General features: G+C 45.2%; 1 protein-coding gene across 1 annotated transcript in view; it reads right to left on the reverse strand.

Annotated features, from left to right (window-relative positions):
- Positions 1-22269, reverse strand: part of LOC123757620 (centromere protein K) — an 84837-nt gene that overhangs the window by 24642 nt on the left and 37926 nt on the right. The gene's annotated exons all lie outside the window — the stretch shown is intronic.

Here is a 22269-nt window from a genome sequence, read left to right on the forward strand (position 1 = left end):
CTCTTGAAGATGTCTACGGTTGTTCCGGCAATATTTCTTATAGTCGCTGGGAGGACGTTGAACAACCGCGGACCTCTGATGTTTATACAGTGCTCTCTGTTTGTGCCTTTGGCACCTCTGCTCTTCACTGGTTCAATCTTGCATTTTCTTCCATATCGTTCACTCCAGTACGTTGTTATTTTACTGTGTAGATTTGGGACCTGACCCTCCAGTATTTTCCATGTGTATATTATTTGGTATCTCTCTCGTCTCCTTTCTAGAGAGTACATTTGGAGAGCTTTGAGACGATCCCAATAATTTAGGTGTTTTATCTCGTCTATGCGTGCCGTATATGTTCTCTGTATTCCCTCTATTTCAGCAATCTCTCCTGCTCTGAAGGGGGAAGTGAGTACTGAGCAGTACTCGAGACGGGACAACACAAGTGACTTCAAGAGTACAACCATTGTGATGGGATCCCTGGATCTGAAAGTTCTCGTAATCCATCTGATCATTTTTCTGGCTGACCCGATATTTGCTTGGTTATGCTCCCTAAACGTTAGATCATCGGACATCATTATTCCCAAATCCTTAACATGCTGTTTTTCTACTATGGGAAGATTCGATTGTGTTTTGTACCCTGTATTATGTTTCAGATCCTCATTTTTGCCGTACCCGAGTGCCTGAAATTTATCACTGTTAAACATCATGTTATTTTCTGCTACCCAATCGAAAACTTTGTTGACATCTGCTTGTAGCTTTCAATGTCTTCAGCAGAGGTAATTTTCATGCTGATTTTTGTGTCATCTGCAGAGGACGACACGAAGCTGTGACGTGTATTTTTGTCTATATCAGATATGAGAATAAGGAACAGTACCGGTGCAAGGACCGTACCTTGAGGTACAGAGCTTTTAACATCATTTGGACTCGATTTTATCTGATTGACTGTTACTCTTTGTGTTCTGTTCGACAGGAAATTGAGTATCCAGCGTCCTACTTTTCCAGTTATTCCCATTGACCTCATTTTGTGAGCTATCACCCCATGGTCACATTTGTCAAACGCCTTTGCAAAGTCTGTGTATACAACATCTGCATTTTGCTTTTATTCTAGGGCTTCTGTGATTTTGTTATAGTGGTTGAGTAACTGTGACAGACAGGATCTTCCCGCTCTAAATCCATGTTGTCCTGGATTGTGCAATTCATTGTTTTCCATAAAACTAGAAATTTGATTCCTAATCACTCTTTCAAACACTTTTATTATGTGTGATGTTAGTGCAACTGGCCTATAATTTTTTGCCAAGGCTTTACTCCCCCCCTTGTGCAATGGAGCTATATCTGCGGATTTAAGTGCTGCTGGTATCTCCCCTGTATCCAGACTCTTTCTCCATATTACGCCGAGTGCTCTCGCTACTGGTACTTTACATTTCTTTATGAATATTGAATTCCATGAGTCAGGCCCAGGAGTTGAGTGCATAGGCATATTGTCAATTTCTCTTTCAAAGTCTTCCGAGTTTGTGGTAATATCCGTTATATTATCTGCAGCTTGAATGTCATTCATAAAGAAGCTGTCTGGGTCATCAACTTTCATGTTGTTTATTGGTGTGCTAAACATAGCCTCATACTGGCTTCTTAGAATTTCACTAATCTCTTTGTTGTCCTCTGTGTACGTACTGTACCTTCATTTGTAATTAACAGTCCAATACTGGTCGAGGTTTTGGATTTTGATTTTGCGTATGTGAAAAAATATTTCGGATTTTTCCTTATTTCTTGTATAGCTTTCTATTCCAATTCCATTTCCTCAGACTCATATGATCGCTTCAACGTTTGTTGTATTTCTTCGATCTCCCTGCTTAGGCTTGTTTTCCTTGCTTGTGATAGTTGTGTCTGCCGAAGCATTTCCGTTATTTTTTTCCTTCTCCTGTACAGTCGTCTGCGTTCTCTTTCTGCCCCTCCTCACAGGTACGTGCTTCAAGCAGACCTTGTAAGCTTCAGCTGTCAGTTGAGCTATTCCCTGTAATTACCTAAGTGTAGTTACAGGATGAGAGCTACGCTCGTGGTGTCCCGTCTTCCCAGCACTCTTTGTCATATAACGCTTTGAAACTACTGACGGTCTTGGCCTCCACCACCTTCTCACCTAACTTGTTCCAACCGTCTACCACTCTGTTTGCGCAAGTGAATTTTCTTATATTTCTTCGGCATCTGTGTTTAGCTAGTTTATATCTATGACCTCTTGTTCTTAAAGTTCCAGGTCTCAGGAAATCTTCCTTATCGATTTTATCAATTCCTGTTACTATTTTGTATGTAGTGATCATATCACCTCTTTTTCTTGTCTTCCAGTTTTGGCATATTTAATGCCTCTAACCTCTCTTCGTAGCTCTTGCCTTCAGTTCTGGGAACCACTTAGTAGCATGTCTTTGCACCTTTTCCAGTTTGTTGATGTGCTTCTTAAGATATGGGCACCACACAACTGCTGTATATTCTAGCTTTGGCCTAACAAAAGTCGTGAACAATTTCTTTAGTATATCGCCATCCATGTATTTAAAAGCAATTCTGAAGTTAGAAAGTGTGGCATAGGCTCCTCGCACAATATTCTTTATGTGGTCCTCAGGTGATAGTTATCTATCTAGAACCACCCCTAGATCTCTTTCCTTATCAGAATTCTTTAAAGATTTCTCACATAATATATAGGTTGTGTGGGGTCTATGTTCTCCTATTCCACATTCCATAACATGGCATTTATTAACATTAAATTCCATTTGCCAAGTGGTGCTCCATATACTTATTTTGTCCAGGTCATCTTGAAGGGCATGACAATCATCTAAGTTTCTTATCCTTCCTATTATCTTAGCATCATCAGCAAACATGTTCATATAATTTTGTATACCAACTGGTAGATCATTTATGTAGACAATAAACATCACTGGTGCAAGAACTGAACTCTGTGGTACTCCACTTGTGACATTTCTCCAGTCGATACATTGCCTCTGATCACTGCCCTCATTTTTCTATCAGTCAGAAAATTTTTCATCCATGTTAGAAGCATACCTGTCACCCCTCCAATATTTTCCAGTTTCCAAAACAACCTCTTATGTGGAACTCTTGTCAAAAGCCTTGTTTAGGTCCAGATAGATGCAGTCAACCCAACCATCTCTTTCCTGTAATATCTCTGTTGCTCGATCATAGAAACTGAGTAAATTCGATACACAGGATCTTCCAGATCGAAAACCATACTGTCTGTCTGATATTATATCATTTCTCTCCAGGTGTTCTACCCATTTAGTTTTAATTATTTTTTCCAATATTTTGACTATTACACTTGTCAATGATACCGGTCTATAATTAACCCTTAACACTTTCGCACTCTCCGCGAAGGTCACTCAGCCAACCGTATGTGCGCGCAGCTTTTTTATTGCTTAAGCGTAAAAACAAAAATGTGTATACTCTTTTTACTCTTCTGACCTTAGTTCTCATGCTACGTATTTCATTTTGGTACCAACGTGTTCGCAATAAAATTCTATAGAAGACCATCAGTAAAAAAAGTCACGAAATGTATAGGGATACCAGCACCAAATAAATAACTACGAAGATGACTCGCCGTGAGCGCCCAACAGCAACAAAATGTTTTTACTCTTGGGATTGTAATCACCTCCACACTTGTTCTACAGCGTTAATTTTGGTATCAATGGACTCACAATGAAATTCCCAACGAGGTGATATGAATATAAGCGTAGAATAATGATGCGGCCCGCCCGCAGGAGTGTGGGAAGTGGTGAAATTGTTACCCGGTATCGGTGACGGGACGACGCACGGCGCTTTGAAAGTTTATACTTATTTCACTCTCATGACATTAATTTTCTATGTACGTCATTCATTTTTGTGTCAATGTTTTCGCAATAGAATGTTCTATGAGCCCATAGGTAAAAAAGATCAACAAAGCGTAAGTTAGAATAGTGCCAAATATAAAACAACGCTGGAACATATCAGTGAGCGTCAAACACACACGAAATGTTTTTACTTTTGTTATGTTTGTCAAGTTTATACTTGTTGCACACAGTTATTTTTGGTTGTATATTGATCGGAATAAAATTCCCTAAACAGACATATGCATATAATACATGATATGGGGGAAGCATTACCAGTATAAATGGCTAAAGTCACCCACCTGCAACCCGTTTGGGACATAATACCATTTGATCGAAGTGGTCCACACCTTTCATGAACTTATTGTACCATGCAGCCTAGTGGTGAGAAAGAGAGCCTCATGGCGCGCAGTTTGAAACAAACCCAAAGTAAATCGGATAAAAATTGAATTTTATACAAATATTTTAAAAGAGGACATAACTTTATGTCCACTATGCGGTAGCGTTAGGCGAAACGGGACTCACCGGTGAGTCCTGATAGCGCGAAAGTGTTATTAACATGCTGGGGGTTTAATATCCTGTCATCCCTACAGACGCATGTCATTTTGAAAAAAAAAAAATTATTTTTTCTCTCTAACCTGTTAATTTGTGTTCACTGATCACGGGAAAAATAATAAAAAAATCGTAAGTGGCATATATTGCCCGCTATAGGGCGGGGAAGTCTGGCAAATTATAGGCGCTGACTCAGCGTGCGTCCCAGGCGGTCTGTTGCTCGCCAGCTGTCAGGCCAGAGTTGCCACAAAGAGATAATTACCGAATTATTTCAATGTCTCTGATTGATTTTTCATACTTTTTTTGCTGTAATATTATTCAATAGTGTGTAGTTTGATATATTTATATAATAAAATGAGTGAATCGTTGGTGTACTCAAAAATATGGTGTGCATATTGTTGATTCAATTATGTTCATCAATCAGTGAACAAATACTTTGTCGGTTATTACACTATAAGCACAGGTTATATATAAGTATTTGCATGTTTTGTTCACTATAACGAACCACTAAGTAGCTATTATGAGTCAAAAAGTAATGAAGAGTGACTGCCGTGTACCAGCCAGCCACTCCCGCCCTCCCTCCAGTCATCTGACTCACCCTCATTCTCCTCCCACAATAATGTTTTTGCTATAATTCACTATATACAGACGTTATATATAAGTATCTACATGTTTTGTTCACCATAACTGTACATCTAAGCTTGTATGGTGAGTAAAGGCACAGAGATGTGGCTACTCACACAGTCAGCTGATCGGCGGCCGCCCTCAAGGTCAGACGCACTAATATTTCTCCTCCAATAATACTGTGTGGTGTTATTACGCTATATATCTATATACAGACGTTATATATAAGTATCTACATGTATTGTTCACCATAACTGTACATCTAAGCTTGTATGGTGAGTAAAGGCACAGAGATGTGGCTACTCACACAGTCAGCTGATCGGCGGCCGCCCTCAAGGCCAGACGCACTAACATTTCTCCTCCAACAATACTGTGTGGTGTTATTACGCTATATACACACATTATATATAAATATCTACCTGTTTTATTCATCATACTTGTACAAATAAACTGGTATGGTGCCCAAAGACCATCGTGGTAACCAGTAAACAACACCGTTGTCTGCACAGTGGCGTCGTGCAGACGACGCCACCGCCCTCACCAAAATGGCGGCTCCAAACCTTCTCTTGCTGTTTATACCCTCTATACGCACGTTATATATAAGTATCTACATTTGTGTTCACCATAGCTAACCACTAAGCTGGTATGGTGAGTGCAGTCAATAAAAGGTGGCCACACACAGTCAAAAGACATCGCCACCACCCTCTCTCCCACAGCATTACACCTCCTTCCATGGCGCACAGCGCTAAATATCACCACAATCCTGCTATTATCAGAACCCTGGTCAGTTTTATCACAGTCAGGGGTCTTCTGTAATAGTATCATCGCTACATAATAGCATGAACAAGTATAATTTGTCATTTTTAGGCGATGCTGTGGTCACAAGCTGAACAGCAGTGCTGTTAGCTCATACTGCGTGCGTCAGGCTTGGTTGCTCACTCAATACTGAGGCCAATAACACCCGGGAGTTTGGCCCACGATTTTTTTAAAAAATGGTGTCTGTTTACAAGAGCCCTGATGAAGGTGTGGTGAACCCCGTGTATCCGCGGGCTGTTTAAATCTTGCGTAGTACACCAACACATCATATGACGTGATGCGCAGTTTACTGGAACAACGTCCAGCACGTCATATGACGTGATGCGCACTTTAAGGGTTAAGGGGGTCTTCCCTGCTTCCACTTTTGTAGATTGGAACTATGTTAGTCTTTTTCCACACATCAGCTACAACTCTTGTAAACAGGGATGCCTGAAAAATCAGTTGAAGAGGAATGCTGAGCTCAGGTGCACATTCTCTCAGAACCCATGGTGAAACTCCATCTGGACCAACTGCCTTGTTCTTATTTAGCTCCTTGAGCATTTTTTCCACTTCGTCTCTAGACACCTCTATGTGCTCTATGTTGTTCTCTGGAATTCTTATTGTGTCTGGTTCCCTGAAGATTTAATTTTGTACAAACACACTTTGGAACTTTTCGTTTAATGTTTCACACATTTCCTTTTCATTTTCGTCAATCTATTTCCCATTTTCAACCTCTGTATATCATCCTTTACTTGCAATTTGTTGTTTATGAATTTATAGAATAGACCTGGTTCTGTTTTACATTTGTCTGCAATCCCTTTTTCAAAATTTCTTTCTGCCTCTCTCCTCACTGCCGTGTAGTTGTTTCTCGCATCTTTGTATTGCTGGTATGTTTAGGGGTTTGGCCTCTTCCTGTATTGATTCCATTTTTGTGTCTTTTGGCCTCTGGCCCTCTCGCACTTTCTGTTGAACCAATCCTGTTTCCTAGTTCTGCTTCTCTGTTTTGGTATAAATTTTTTTGTGCCTTTATCATATATTTCACAAAACCTGATATACATCTCATTCACTTCCTTGCCTAGCAACAAGTCTGTCCAATTATACCCACTAAAAAAATTTCTAATGTTGCCATAATGTCCTCTCCTAAAGTCAAGTTTTTCAATTGCATCAACCTTCATATTTTCTTCCAGATTATAACGCATTGCATACTTTATTCCCAAAAAGACATGGTCACTTTTACCCAAGGGAGGAAGGTACTGAATGTCAAATATTTCTTCCTCCTTCCTGGTAAATATCAAATCTAGCATGGAGGGGAACGTCCCCTTCCGTCATCCTCGTAGCTTGTTTAACATGTTGATACAAGAATGTTTCCAGGATGAGGTCTACAAATTTACAGGTCCAGAAATCTTCTGTTTTAGCTTCATATGCTTCCCAGTCTATGGCTTTCAAGTTGAAGTCGCCGACTATCAACAGTCGTGAACTATCGTTATCCGCTCTCACTATGATCTCTCTCATTATTGTTATAAGACCTTCTCTTTTACTATCTAGCTCCTCCTTTGACCATGTGCTGCTTAGCGGCGAACTGTATGCATTTATGATCATTAGTTTATCATCCTCATGGCAGATCTCTAGTGCTATTATGTCAACTTCTTGTGGATTGGCAGTCATTATTTCGTTCACCTTTAGGTGTTCTTTCACCAGCACAGCAATTCCACCGCCTTTCCTAATTTTTGTGTCCTGTGTGGGAGTTTTGTCGCTTAAGACCGTCTCCCATTGAATGGTTGCAAGGTCTTCATTTATTTTTTCCCAGTCAATCCTCTTGTTGAAATTGAATTGATTGAATATTCCTTCTCACTTGTTGGGTCTCTTAGACCTACTACCGTTATTTATGCTAGTTCGCACTTCAATGAGCTTATGGTCTGAGTATGAAGTATCTGAGATTGTGATGTCTCTGATTAGTTCATCATTGTTTGTGAATAACAAGTCTAGTGTGTTTTCGTTCCTAGTTGGTTCTGTAATCTGTTGATTGAGCGAGAATTTGTCACAGAATCTCAAAAGTTCTCTGACCTGTGGTTGGTTATTTCCCGGGTCATTCCCTGCTATGATATTTGTGTTTGCCATTCTCCATCTTAGACTCGGTAAATTGAAATCTCCAAGGAAGATAATATCTGGAGCTAGGTTTGCTAAGTTGTCAAGTATGTTCTCTATTTTGTGCATCTGCTCTGTGAATTCCTCAACCGTTGTATCTGGCGGTTTATATATTAGAATAATAATTAGGTTTAGTTTCTCTACCTTAATTCCAAGTACCTCTACCACCTCATTAGTTGAGTTTAGTAGTTCTGTGCATACCAGGTCTTCTTTAATATACAGACCTACTCCTCCATTTGACCTAGTTTTTCTATCACATCTATGTAAATTATAATTTGGAATCCAGATTTCACCATCCATATAATCTTTTGTATGAGTTTCCGTGAATGCCCCAAATATTGAGTTTGACTCTAATAGGAGGCCATTTATGAACTTAACTTTATTTCTTGACTTTGGCTTTAAACCTTGAATGTTTGCAAATATGAATGATTGTCCATATTGTGTGTCACTTCTGGAAGGTTTTGGTAGTTCTCCCTCCTCTCTACCCTGACCCAGGGTGTGTTGTTGTGGCAATGGTTTGTCCAGTTTTGGAAGTGATACTGTAACCCCGCGATTATCCGGGATTCGAACATCTGGAAAACGCCCTTATACGGCCAAAATCGTGAACGGATAAAGTTATCTCAATATCCGGCCAAAATGGCCATGGGAGCCGGATAAAAGCCGGTTTGGCCAGTTAAAAATCTGAGCCGGTGGGCTGTACCGTATTAATCCCGTACAGCTGTGGCTCAAGGCCATGGTGTTGGAGGGGGTAGGGTATGTGGGTGGTGTCGGGAGAGAGGGGAGTGTTGGGAGGGACCACCTGGGGGATTAAGGTCAGGAAGAGAGAGAGGGAGTTGGTCAGGAAGGGAGGGAGTTGGTCAGGAAGGGAGGAAGGGAGTTGGTCAGGAAGGGAGGAAGGGAGTTGGTCAGGAAGGGAGTTGGTCAGGAAGGGAGTTGGTCAGGAAGGGAGATGGTCAGGAAGGGAGATGGTCAGGAAGGGAGTTGGTCAGAAAGGGAGGGAGGGAGTTGGTCAGAAAGGGAGGGAGGGAGTTGGTCAGGAAGGGAGGGAGGGAGTTGGTCAGGAAGGGAGGGAGTTGGTCAGGAAGGGAGGAAGGGAGTTGGTCAGGAAGGGAGGAATGGAGTTGGTCAGGAAGGGAGGAAGGGAGTTGGTCAGGAAGGGAGGAAGGGAGTTGGTCAGGAAGGGAGGGAGGGAGTTGGTCAGGAAGGGAGGGAGGGAGTTGGTCAGGAAGGGAGGGAGGGAGTTGGTCAGGAAGGGAGGGAGGGAGTTGGTCAGGAAGGGAGGGAGGGAGTTGGTCAGGAAGGGAGGGAGGGAGTTGGTCAGGAAGAGAGGGAGGGAGTTGGTCAGGAAGAGAGGGAGGGAGTTGGTCAGGAAGGGAGGGAGGGAGTTGGTCAGGAAGGGAGGGAGGGAGTTGGTCAGGAAGAGAGGGAGGGAGTTGGTCAGGAAGGGAGGGAGGGAGTTGGTCAGGAAGGGAGGGAGGGAGTTGGTCAGGAAGGGAGGAAGGGAGTTGGTCAGGAAGAGAGGGAGGGAATTGGTCAGGAAGAGAGGGAGGGAGTTGGTCAGGAAGAGAGGGAGGGAGTTGGTCAGGAAGGGAGGGAGGGAGTTGGTCAGGGAGGGAGGGAGGGAGTTGGTCAGGGAGGGAGGGAGGGAGGGAGTTGGTCAGGAAGGGAGGATGGGAGTTGGTCAGGAAGGTAGTTGGTCAGGAAGGTAGTTGGTCAGGAAGGTAGTTGGTCAGGAAGGTAGTTGGTCAGGAAGGTAGTTGGTCAGGAAGGTAGTTGGTCAGGAAGGTAGTTGGTCAGGGAGGGAGGGAGGGAGTTGGCGAGGGATGGAGGGAGTTGGTCAGGGAGGGAGGGAGGGAGTTGGTCAGGGAGGGAGGGAGGGAGTTGGTCAGGGAGGGAGGGAGGGAGTTGGTCAGGGAGGGAGGGAGGGAGTTGGTCAGGAAGGGAGGGAGGGAGTTGGTCAGGAAGGGAGGAAGGGAGTTGGTCAGGAAGGGAGGAAGGGAGTTGGTCAGGAAGGGAGGGAGGGAGTTGGTCAGGAAGGGAGGGAGGGAGTTGGGGAGGAAGGGAGTTGGTCAGGAAGGGAGGGAGGGAGTTGGGGAAGAAGGGAGTTGGTCAGGAAGGGAGGAATGGAGTTGGTCAGGAAGGGAGAAAGGGAGTTGGTCAGGAAGGGAGGAAGGGAGTTGGTCACGGAAGGAGGAAAAACTATTGTGGTGTGTATGGGACTCGCTTAAGCCTAACAAAGGTGGTGTTGGCGGTGTTGCAAGAATTATATTGTTTTCTTATTGCTGTGGAGAGCTAGTTACGAATATTAATTAAATAACACTATAACAGATGAACAGTACAGTACAGTATTTTTTTGCTATTTATTCATTTAAATATTTACAATAAAATAAAATGGGATTTAACAGAACTTAAGGCGCATCGTACAGCGTGTCAACACCCACGTGTCTGTCGACACATGTGGAGGGGAGATGGGAAGGCTGGCGTGAAGTGGTGGAGGGGGGGTTGACCAGGCAGGAGATCACACGTGTCATCTGTCTCTGTTCCAGTCTCGCCACTTACCCACCTGTTCACCCACTTCCCTGCCCACCCACCTGTTTACCCACTTGCCTGCATGCCCACTTATCCACCTTGTTCACCCACTTCCCTGCCCACCCACCTGCCAATCCATCCACCCACCTGTTCACCTACTTCCTTGCCCACCCACCTGTTTACCCACCTGTTCACCCACTTCCCTGCCCACCCACCTGCCAATCCATCCACCCACCTGTTTACCCACCTGGCTGCACACCCATTTACCCACCTGTTCACCCACCCACCTATTTACCCACTTCCCTGCCCACCCACCTGTTTACCCACCTGCCTGCACGCCCACTTACCCACCTGTCAATCCAACCACCCACCTACCTGCACACCCACCTGCCTGCTTAACCCACCTGTTCACCCACTTCCCTGCCCACCCACCTGTTTACCCACATGCCTGCACGCCCACTTACCCACCTGTCAATGCACCCACCCACCTATTCACCCACCTGCCTGCTTACCCACTCACCCACCTGCCTGCTCGAACCTGTTCACCCACCAAGCCCATCTACCTGCCATCCACTCATCCAAAACCCACCTAACCCTGCCTGCCCACCCACCCACTTGCCTAGCCACCCACCCACCTGCCTGCCCACGCACTTTCCCAGCCCACCTACCAGCTAGGCAGCTAACCACCCATGCACCAGCCCCACACACTAATTAGTGTGTCAATTCAAATCATGCGTGTGGTATAAAAATTGTCGGAAATGGTCCCTTTTGGACTCAAGAGGTGAAAAAGTACTATTATCCGGAACATGTGATAATCCGGCTGGGGGTCCTTCCCATATAGTCCGGATAGTCGAGTGGAGACAGTACTGGGAAGTGTGGTAGTCTCTGTGTAGTTAGGGGGTGTAGTATGTGTGGGCTTGATGACGAACCGTAGTCCAGTTTTGGGCATTTCCCCCTCTCCATCCGTACTCCTGCCACGTTTCTGCCTGTCTGTTTCTCCCTCTGTTTGTACCTGCCTCTAAAAAATTTTCAGGGCTATTATATTGGACTTCCTCTCTTATATAGCGCTGTGTACCTCTGACGTGGAAATCAGGGCAATGAAGATCGTAGCATTTCCTCTCATTAACTGAGAGTTTGCATAGCTTAGGGTGAAAATATCTACACTCTGTATCAAAACGACATCTGCCTTTCCCTAACCAGTTTCGGCATTTCCGTGGGTGCATGAATGAGCATTCCGTGCCTCTGGGCCCATATCTGCACTGTCCTTTTGCATAATACCTGCAATTATAATTTATTTTACTCGAGGAGAAGATCGAACCAGCCACGTGACGTACCGGGACGATCTGCTGGAAGAGGCGGAGCCGCGGAAAAACCTCCGGGTTCGGACACCGAGCAAGCAGTGCCTGAAACCATTGCTGGGCCGGCCACCAAGGGGCCAAGAGGACAACTCTCCTCTGGTAAGTCTCTAAGCGAGTCAGAACCTAGAGCAACAGCTGAACCGGGGAAAAGAGGTACAGGAACCCCCACCTCGACCATTTCTGCTGAAAGGCGTCGCCCCCGATGGCCTCGCAGTCGGGAAAGGGCGCCACATACAGGGGAAGGCGCCGCGACCACACAGACGCAAAGAGGTCCACCTCGTGGCATCTGAACGTCTGGCAAAGCCAACTGAAGGAGTCGGCGTCAACCGTCCATTCCATGGAGAAGGGAATGAAATGAGACAGGCCATCAGCCAAGACGTTGGACACTCCCCGCACGTGAACTGCCAGGAGAGCCAAACCCCGAGAACTCAGCAGACGAGTCACTCGAAGCAACCAGCGCCAAATAGGCCAAGGACCACACCGAAGCCCCCCGGTTCAGACAATGAACCACCGGGGAGCAGTCCGAATGGAGCCGGATCGTCGACCCGTGGGCGACTCGAATCCTCCGAAGAGCAAACCACACCGCCGTGAACTCCCGCACAGTGAAAGTGAATGAGATGTATGTCAAGTTTTGTGAAATATATGATGAAGGCACAAACAAATTTATACCAAAACAGAGAAGCAGAACTAGGAAACAGGATTGGTTCAACAGAAAGTATGAGAGGGCCAGAGACCAAAAGACACAAAAATGGAATCAATACAGGAAGAGGCCAAACCCCCAAACATACCAGCGATACAAAGATGCGAGAAACAACTACACGGCAGTGAGGAGAGGGGCAGAAAGAAATTTTGAAAAAGTGATTGCAGACAAATGTAAAACAGAACCAGGTCTATTCTATAAATTCATAAACAACAAATTGCAGGTAAAGGATGATATACAGAGGTTGAAAATGGGAAATAGATTGATGGAAAATGAAAAGGAAATGTGTGAAACATTAAATGAAAAGTTCCAAAGAGTGTTTGTACAAAATTAAATCTTCAGGGAACCAGACACAATAAGAATTCCAGAGAACAACATAGAGCACATTGAGGAGTCTAGAGACGAAGTGGAAAAAATGCTCAAGGAGCTAAATAAGAACAAGGCAGTTGGTCCAGATGGAGTTTCACCATGGGTTCTGAGAGAATGTGCACCTGAGCTCAGCATTCCTCTTCAACTGATTTTTCAGGCATCCCTGTTTACAGGGAGAGATACCAGAGGGCCAGAAATGAGTACCTCAGAGTGAGGAGGGAAGCAGAGACAGTTTGAAAATGACATCGGGAGTAAAGCCAAGACCCAACCAAAGCTGCTCCACAGCCACGTCAGGAGGAAAACAGCAGTGAAGGAACAAGTGATGAAGCTGTGGAAAGGGGAGAACAGATACACAGAGAATGACAAGGAGGTGTGTGAAGAACTCAACAAGAGATTCCAGGAGGTCTTCACAATAGAACAAGGAGAAGCCCCTGCACTAAATGAGGAGGCGGCAAACCAAGCAACCTTGGAGGAATTTGACCTCACCAGCGATGAGGTCAAAAGGTGTCTGCTGGAGCTGGATGTGACAAAGGCTGTTGGGCCTGACAGAATCTCACCATGGATACTAAAGGAAGGTGCAGAAGCACTAAGTGTGCCACTCTCTATGGTGTATAACAGGTCACTGGAATCAGGAGACTTACCAAAAAGTTGGAAGACAGCTAACATGGTCCCAATATACAAAAAGGGTGACAGGCAAGAGGCACTGAATTACAGGCCAGTTTCCTTAACTTGTATACCATGCAAGGTGATGGAGAAGATTGTGAGGAAAAGGCTCGTAGAGCATCTAGAGGGAAATAACTTTGTAACGCACCACCAACATGGGATCAGGGATGGTAAATCGTGCCTCACAGGTTTGATAGAATTTTATGATCAGGCAACAAAAATTAGGCAGGAAAGAGAAGGGTGGGCCGACTGCATTTTCCTGGATTGCCAAAAACCCTTTGACACAGTACCCCATAAAAGGCTGTTAAAAAAGTTGGAGCAACAGGCAGGAGTAAAAGGGAAGGTGCTCCAGTGGATAAGGGAGTACTTAAGCAACAGGAAACAGCGAGTAACGGTGAGGGGGAAGACATCAGTGGCGAGATGTCACCAGCGGAGTCCCACAGGGCTCAGTACTTGGACCCATCCTGTTTCTAATATATGTGAACGATCTTCCGGAGGGTATAGACTCATTCCTCTCAATGTTTGCTGATGATGCAAAAATTATGAGAAGAATCAAGACGGAGAAGATAGACAGAGACTACAGGATGACCTGGATAAACTGGAGGAATGGTCTAGAAAATGGCTGCTAAAGTTCAACTCGGGAAAGTGTAAGGTGATGAAATTAGGCGAAGGGAGCAGGAGGCTGAACACAAAATATCATCTGGGAGGTGAAATCCTGCAAGAGTCAAATAGAGAGAAAGACCTGGGGGTTGATATCACACCAAACCTGTCCCCAGAGGCCAACATCATAAAAATATCATCAGCGGCATATGCTAGACTGGCCAACATAAGAACTGCCTTTAGAAACTTGTGTAAGGAATCTTTCAGAACCCTGTATACCACTTATGTAAGACCAATCCTGGAGTATGCAGCTCCAGCCTGGAGTCCATACCTAGTTAAACACAAGACAAAGTTAGAGAAGATTCAGCGGTATGCCACCAGGCTTGTCCCGGAACTGAGAGGATTGAGCTACGAGGAAAGGCTAAAGGAGCTGAACCTCCCATCCCTGGAAAACAGAAGAATAAGGGGAAACACGATAACCACCTACAAAATTCCTAGGGGAATTGACAGGGTGGACAAAGACAAACTCTTCAGCAGGGGTGGGACACGAACAAGGAGACACAGGTGGAAACTTAGTACCCAGATGAGCCACAGAGACGTTAGAAAGAATTTTTTCAGTGTCAGAGTAGTTAATAAATGGAATGCACTAGGAAGTGATGTGGTGGAGGCTGACTCCATACACAGTTTCAAATGTAGATATGATAGAGCCCAGTAGGCTCAGGAATCTGTACACCAGTTGACTGACAGTTGAGAGGCGGGACCAAAACCCCCACAAGCACAATTAGGTGAGTACAGGAGTTGTAGCTGATGTGTGGAAAAAAGCTAACATAGTTCCAATCTACAAAAGTGGAAGCAGGGAAGACCCCCTTAATTACAGACCAGTATCATTGACAAGTGTAATAGTCAAAATTTTGAAAAAAATAATTAAAACTAAATGGGTAGAACACCTGGAGAGAAATTATATAATATCAGACAGACAGTATGGTTTTCGATCTGGAAGATCCTGTGTATCGAATTTACTCAGTTTCTATGATCGAGCAACAGAGATATTACAGAAAAGAGATGGTTGGGTTGACTGCATCTATCTGGACCTAAAAAAGGCTTTTGATAGAGTTCTACATAAGAGGTTGTTCTGGAAACTGGAAAATATTGGAGGGGTGACAGGTAAGCTTTTAACATGGATGAAAAATTTTCTGACTGATAGAAAAATGAGGGCAGTGATCAGAGGCAATGTATCGGACTGGAGAAATGTCACAAGTGGAGTACCACAGGGCTCAGTTCTTGCACCAGTGATGTTTATTGTCTACATAAATGATCTACCAGTTGGTATACAGAATTATATGAACATGTTTGCTGATGATGCTAAAATAATAGGAAGGATAAGAAACTTAGATGATTGTCATGCCCTTCAAGATGACCTGGACAAAATAAGTATATGGAGCACCACATGGCAAATGGCATTTAATGTTAATAAATGCCATGTTATGGAATGTGGAATAGGAGAACATAGACCCCACACAACCTATATATTATGTGAGAAATCTTTAAAGAATTCTGATAAGGAAAGAGATCTAGGGGTGGTTCTAGATAGAAAACTATCACCTGAGGACCACATAAAGAATATTGTGCGAGGAGCCTATGCCACACTTTCTAACTTCAGAATTGCTTTTAAATACATGGATGGCGATATACTAAAGAAATTGTTAATGACTTTTGTTAGGCCAAAGCTAGAATATGCAGCAGTTGTGTGGTGCCCATATCTTAAGAAGCACATCAACAAACTGGAAAAGGTGCAAAGACATGCTACTAAGTGGCTCCCAGAACTGAAGGGCAAGAGCTACGAGGAGAGGTTAGAGGCATTAAATATGCCAAAACTAGAAGACAGAAGAAAAAGAGGTGATATAATCACTACATACAAAATAGTAAAAGGAATTGATAAAATTGATAAGGAAGATTTCCCGAGACCTGGAACTTTAAGAACAAGAGGTCATAGATTTAAACTAGCTAAACACAGATGCCGAAGAAATATAAGAAAATTCACTTTCGCAAACAGAGTGGTAGACGGTTGGAACAAGTTAGGTGAGGTGGTGGAGGCCAAGACCGTCAGTAGTTTCAAAGTGTTATATGACGAAGAGTGTTGGGAAGACGGGACACCACGAGCGTAGCTCTCATCCTGTAACTACACTTAGGTAATTACGACCTGCGTGAGGCGCGTGAATACGCGAGGTGCCAGGTTCAACCAAAAAGGAAGACAACGAAAGCAGTAAGCACGAAGCCCCACAACAAAACTGAGCCAGTCCCTGAACCCCGGATGAATCAGGACATGCCAATAAGTGTCCCGAAGGTCCAGACACCATCCAAGTGCCCGGCTCCAACAGCAGCCGAACCTAGGACAGCGTGGTCATCCAAAATGAGGGGCACTGAACCCAGGGGTTCAGACAGGACAAGTCCAGAATGAACCGCAGGTCCGCGCAGTCCCGTTTCGGGACTGGAAACAGACGTGAAACCCATCTGAGGGACGTCGTTGTTTCGACCATGCCCAAGCAAACCCACTCCAAGATGACCTGACAGAGTGCAGGGGAAGAAGCCTACCTCGCCAGCCCCGAACCCCCCACAGGGGAAGGGGCCACCCAACGCCACTAGAGGCCGTGCGAAACGACCCAGAACGCCCACAAATCGTGGGACTACGTGTGAGCGAACAGCGCAAGCCTTTCCCCCATCGCCCCATCAATCGGGCGAACCGCGAAAGGGCCGGCGCCCCTTATGAGACCCAGAACCTCGCACAGAACGCACACTGCGCTGACCAGACGAAAGCGGGTCCGGAGGAGGACGAGGAGCCGAACCCGAACCTGACACCAGTGGCCTACCACGACGAGAGGAACCCCAAGCCTTGGCACGACCCTTTCGGGAAGGCCCACCACGGGACCCCCGGAGAACCAGCAAGTCCGACATAGGACGGCAAGAAGCCGAAGTAGTCTGAATAAACTGCGCAACGGCTGAAGCCTCAAACAAGAGAGGGCAAAAAGGGGACACCCTAAGAGCCAAGGTCCAAGCGGATTCCACAGAGGAGGCAAGCACTGCCTGCCGACACGCGAGAAAGGAGGTATAAAACAGAGCTACCGCATCCCGCAAGATCGGCGCGAAAAGCTTCAGCAAGGCAGCCGACGAGCGAGCCGCCGAGGCCAGGGCGCCAGACCCAGGAACAGCCCCAAGCGCCCCCACATCCTCCGTGAGCCAGTCAGAAGACAGCTCCAGGAGGGAAAAGAAGTGCAAGGCCGCAACCAAATGGCCCCGAACGCGCAAGTCCTCCGCCACCTGCGCAGCCGAAAGGAGGGGAACCTGCACATGGAGCTGAACGACACTAAAATCCCAGGGAAGGGCAGGAGTAAACAAGCACTCATTGAGATGCTCAAGGTCGCCACCCCCAAGGAAAACCTGAAGCACCATCGAAGCCTCCCGCCACTCAAGCGTGCGGGAACGGCAGGAGTGGAGCCAAGCCTTCAAGGCAAAGACAGGACAGTCCACCAGCCAGGACGACTCCGGAACCTCGTAATGGAGCCAGAAAGGGAACGAAGTCCCAAACCTGAAGGCCGAAGGATCCATTGCCAAGGCATAATCCGGGTCACGCAGGAGGTTTGCTGCAAGGGCCGCCCGTACCGCAGCAGTTGGATGCGATAAGCCAAAAACTCCTGGAAAGACGGAACCGAACCAGGGGAGGGGCAGACACCAAATCCAACTCGTACGCAGAGGAGGGAAATGAAAACCCCACTCCTTGTATCAGTAAGCCCCGCTCTGAGGGTAGAAAATCCCAGGTGGGGTCCAGCAGGGCCCAAGGCCCCCAAGTCAGCTCCCCCCCAGCCCCAGGGTCCTCTTCAGCAGGACCCGGGGCCGAGTCCTCCCCCCAAGCACCGACCCCACTAGACAAGGCCAGCGCAGCCGTAGAATCCGGATAGAATGAGGCCCACTGGTCAGACCCAGAGGCTCCGGCCGGAGGAGGAGACTCGAATGCCTCCGTCGCCACACCGGAAGGGGCATTCCCCGAGGCTGCCCGAGTCTCAAGACCAACTAACCCCTGCCCCGACTCCGAAACCCTCAGATGTTTCGGGGCCGGAAGCAGAGGAGGGGGACCAGAATGAACAACAGGAGGGGAAGGACCAGGAGCTGCGGACTGAACCAGGGTTGAAGCAACCCCCACCCCCAAGTCCAGGTCCCTATAAGCAAAACGGGGCGGCCGCGAGGCATCAGGGTGAGCAACCAACTAGCGCGTTGCAACAACCGAAACCTAGAATGCAACGCCTGTGCAGCCTGTACCCAAAGATTATCATCCAAGATTGGGAAAATTGAGTCACCAGCATGCAACAGTACTCACAGGACTCCTGTCATTCTCCTGTAGTGTGCGACTACAGGAGAATAGGCAGGTACGTAAAAGGGAAAGATCGACCTTTGAAGATCACCCTAAACGGTGCCAAACAGATGTAAGAAGTACTAAGGAATGCTAGAAAATTGCAAAGTGATGAGGATGGGAAAGGGTGGTCGTTAAGACGAGATCTTTCAAAAGAAGATAGAGAGAAGCTGAAACTGAACCTCGCCGAGGCAAAACATTTAAATGAGAGCAGGAATGAAGAAGAAATAAATTCTTTTTCTACAAAGTGATAGGGGTAGGCAAACCAGTAAAGTGGTACATAAAGGCAAACCAACAAAATCAATAGAGAGACGGGGAGTGAAGAATAAGAAGAGGGGGAACAAGTTCCTGAAGATTGCATACACCAACATAGATGGAGTGAGATCGAAGATACTGGAGTTAAGTGATGTAATACAGCTGCAGACACCAGACATTGTTGCACTCACGGAGACAAAACTTGAAGATGTAATTTTAAATGAGGTCATATTCCCAAGGGGCTACTCAATTTGGAGACGGGACAGAAAAATTAGGAAAGGCGGTGGCGTTGCTGTGCTGGTAAAAGAACACCTAAAGGTGAACGAAATAATGACTGCCAATCCACAAGAAGTTGACATAATAGCACTAGAGATCTGCCATGAGGATGATAAACTAATGATAATAAATACATATAGTCCACCGCCAAGCAGCACATGGTCAAAGGAGGAGCTAGATAGTAAACGTGAAGGTCTTATAACAATAATGAGAGATTATAGCGAGAGCGGATAACGATAGATCACGACTGTTGATAGTCGGTGACTTCAACTTGAAATCCACAGACTGGGAAGCATATGAAGCTGAAACAGAAGATTTTTGGACCTGTAAATTTGTAGACCTCATCCTGGAAACATTCTTGTATCAACATGTTAAACAAGCTACGAGAATGAGGGAAGGGGACGTTCCCTCCATGCTAGATTTGATATTTACCAGGAAGGAGGAAGAGATATTTGACATTCAGTACCTTCCTCCCTTGGGTAAAAGTGACCATGTCTTTTTGGGAATAAAGTATGCAATGCGTTATAAGCTGAAAGAAAATAAGGAGGTTGAAGCAGTTGAAAAACCAGACTTCAGGAGAGGACATTATGGTGACCTTAGACATTTTTTTAGTGAGTATAATTGGACAGACTTGATGCTAGGCAAGGAAGTGAATGAGATGTATGTCAAGTTTTGTGAAATATATGATAAAGGCACAAAAAAATTTATACCAAAACAGAGATGCAGAACTAGGAAACAGGATTGGTTCAATAGAAATTGCGAGAGGGCTAGAGACCAAAAGACACAAAAATGGAATCAATACAGGAAGAGGCCGAACCCCCAAACATACCAGCGATACAAAGATGCGAGAAACAACTACACGGCAGTGGAGAGAGGCAGAAAGAAATTTTGAAAAAGGGATTGCAGACAAATGTAAAACAGAACCAGGTCTACTCTATAAATTCATAAACAACAAATTGCATGTAAAGGATAATATTCAGAGGTTGAAAATGGGAAATAGATTCACAGAAGATGAAAAGGAAATGTGTGAAACACTAAACGAAAAGTTCCAAAGTGTGTTTGTACAAAATGAAATCTTTAGGGAACCAGATACAATAAGAATTCCAGAGAACAACATAGAGCACATAGAGGTGTCTAGAGACGAAGTGGAAAAAATGCTCAAGGAGCTCGGTAAGAACAAAGCAGCTGGCCCAGATGGCGTTTCACCATGGGTTCTGAGAGAATGTGCATCTGAGCTCAGCATTCCACTTCACCTGATCTTTCAGGCATCCCTGTGTACAGGAATCGTAGCAGACGTGTGGAAACAGGCAAACATAGTTCCAATCTACAAAAGTGGCAAAAGGGAAGACCCCCTCAATTATAGACCTGTATCATTGACAAGTGTAATAGTGAAAGTATTGGAAAAACTAATCAAAACTAAATGGGTAGAACACCTAGAGAGAAATGATATAATATCAGACAGACAGTATGGTTTTCGATCTGGAAGATCCTGTGTATCGAATTTACTCAGTTTCTATGATCGAGCCACAGAGATATTACAGGAAAGAGATGGTTGGGTTGACTGCATCTATCTGGATCTAAAAAAGGCTTTCGACAGAGTTCCACATAAGAGGTTATTCTGGAAACTGAAAAATATTGGAGGGGTGACAGGTAAGCTTCTATCATGGATGAAAAATTTTCTGACTGATAGAAAATTGAGGGCAGTAATCAGAGGCAATGTATCGGAATGGAGAAATGTCACAAGTGGAGTACCACAGGGTTCAGTTCTTGCACCAGTGATGTTTATTGTGTACATAAATGATCTACCAGTTGGTATACAGAATTATATGAACATGTTTGCTGATGATGCTAAGATAATAGGAAGGATAAGAAATTTAGATGATTGTCATGCCCTTCAAGAAGACCTGGACAAAATAAGTAGATGGAGCACCACTTGGCAAATGGAATTTAATGTTAATAAATGTCATGTTATGGAATGTGGAATAGGAGAACATAGACCCCACACAACCTATATATTATGTGAGAAATCTTTAAAGAATTCTGATAAAGAAAGAGATCTAGGAGTGGTTCTAGATAGAAAACTATCACCTGAGGACCACATAAAGAATATTGTGCAAGGAGCCTATGCGATGCTTTCTAACTTCAGAATTGCATTTAAATACATGGATGGCGATATACTAAAGAAATTGTTCATGACTTTTGTTAGGCCAAAGCTAGAATATGCAGCTGTTGTGTGGTGCCCATATCTTAAGAAGCACATCAACAAACTGGAAAAGGTGCAAAGACATGCTACTAAGTGGCTCCCAGAACTGAAGGGTAAGAGCTACGAGGAGAGGTTAGAAGCATTAAACATGCCAAAACTAGAAGACAGAAGAAAAAGAGGTGATATGATCACTACATACAAAATAGTAACAGGAATTGATAAAATCGACAGGGAAGATTTCCTGAGACCTGGCACTTCAAGAACAAGAGGTCATAGATTTAAACTAGCTAAACACACATGCCGAAGAAATATAAGAAAATTCACCTTCGCAAATAGAGTGGTAGACGGTTGGAACAAGTTAAGTGAGAAGGTGGTGGAGGCCAAGACCGTCAGTAGTTTCAAAGCGTTATATGACAAAGAGTGCTGGGAAGACGGGACACCATGAGCGTAGCTCTCATCCTGTAACTACACTTAGGTAATTACAGGACTCAGGGTCGAAAGTGTCACCGACCCAACAGGCTGCATGACAAAGGCAAAAACAGTGAGGGTTGCCTTGAGGCAAGGGGACCAAACAACCCTCAAACTCACATGAAGTGAGGGGGGACCCCGGGGTCACATCCATCAGACCCACGCGTCCCCTAGGGGATTCCCAGGGTCCTGAGCGTTTAGTTGAAGAGGACTCACACACAGGTAAACTCAGGCAGGGGGCACCACCAAGTATCAGAGTGAGGCCAAACACCAGTGGCAAATAGGGCAGAACCCCCACCAAGGTAAAAATTAAAACAAAATCCCGCAAGAGGATAAAGTACCCCAATGAACAGTGCCAGCCGCTGTGATAGGTGACAACTAGCTGCACTGCACCCTGCGCCCCTACCAGTGCGAAAACTGCCTCTTACCCTAAGGTTAACTAGGGAAGACAAAACCCCCAAGTACCCAAAGAGCGGCTGAGAAACTGAGTAGTA

This window comes from Procambarus clarkii, chromosome 19 (genome assembly GCF_040958095.1).
Source record: "Procambarus clarkii isolate CNS0578487 chromosome 19, FALCON_Pclarkii_2.0, whole genome shotgun sequence".
NCBI classification, from domain to species: domain Eukaryota; kingdom Metazoa; phylum Arthropoda; class Malacostraca; order Decapoda; family Cambaridae; genus Procambarus; species Procambarus clarkii.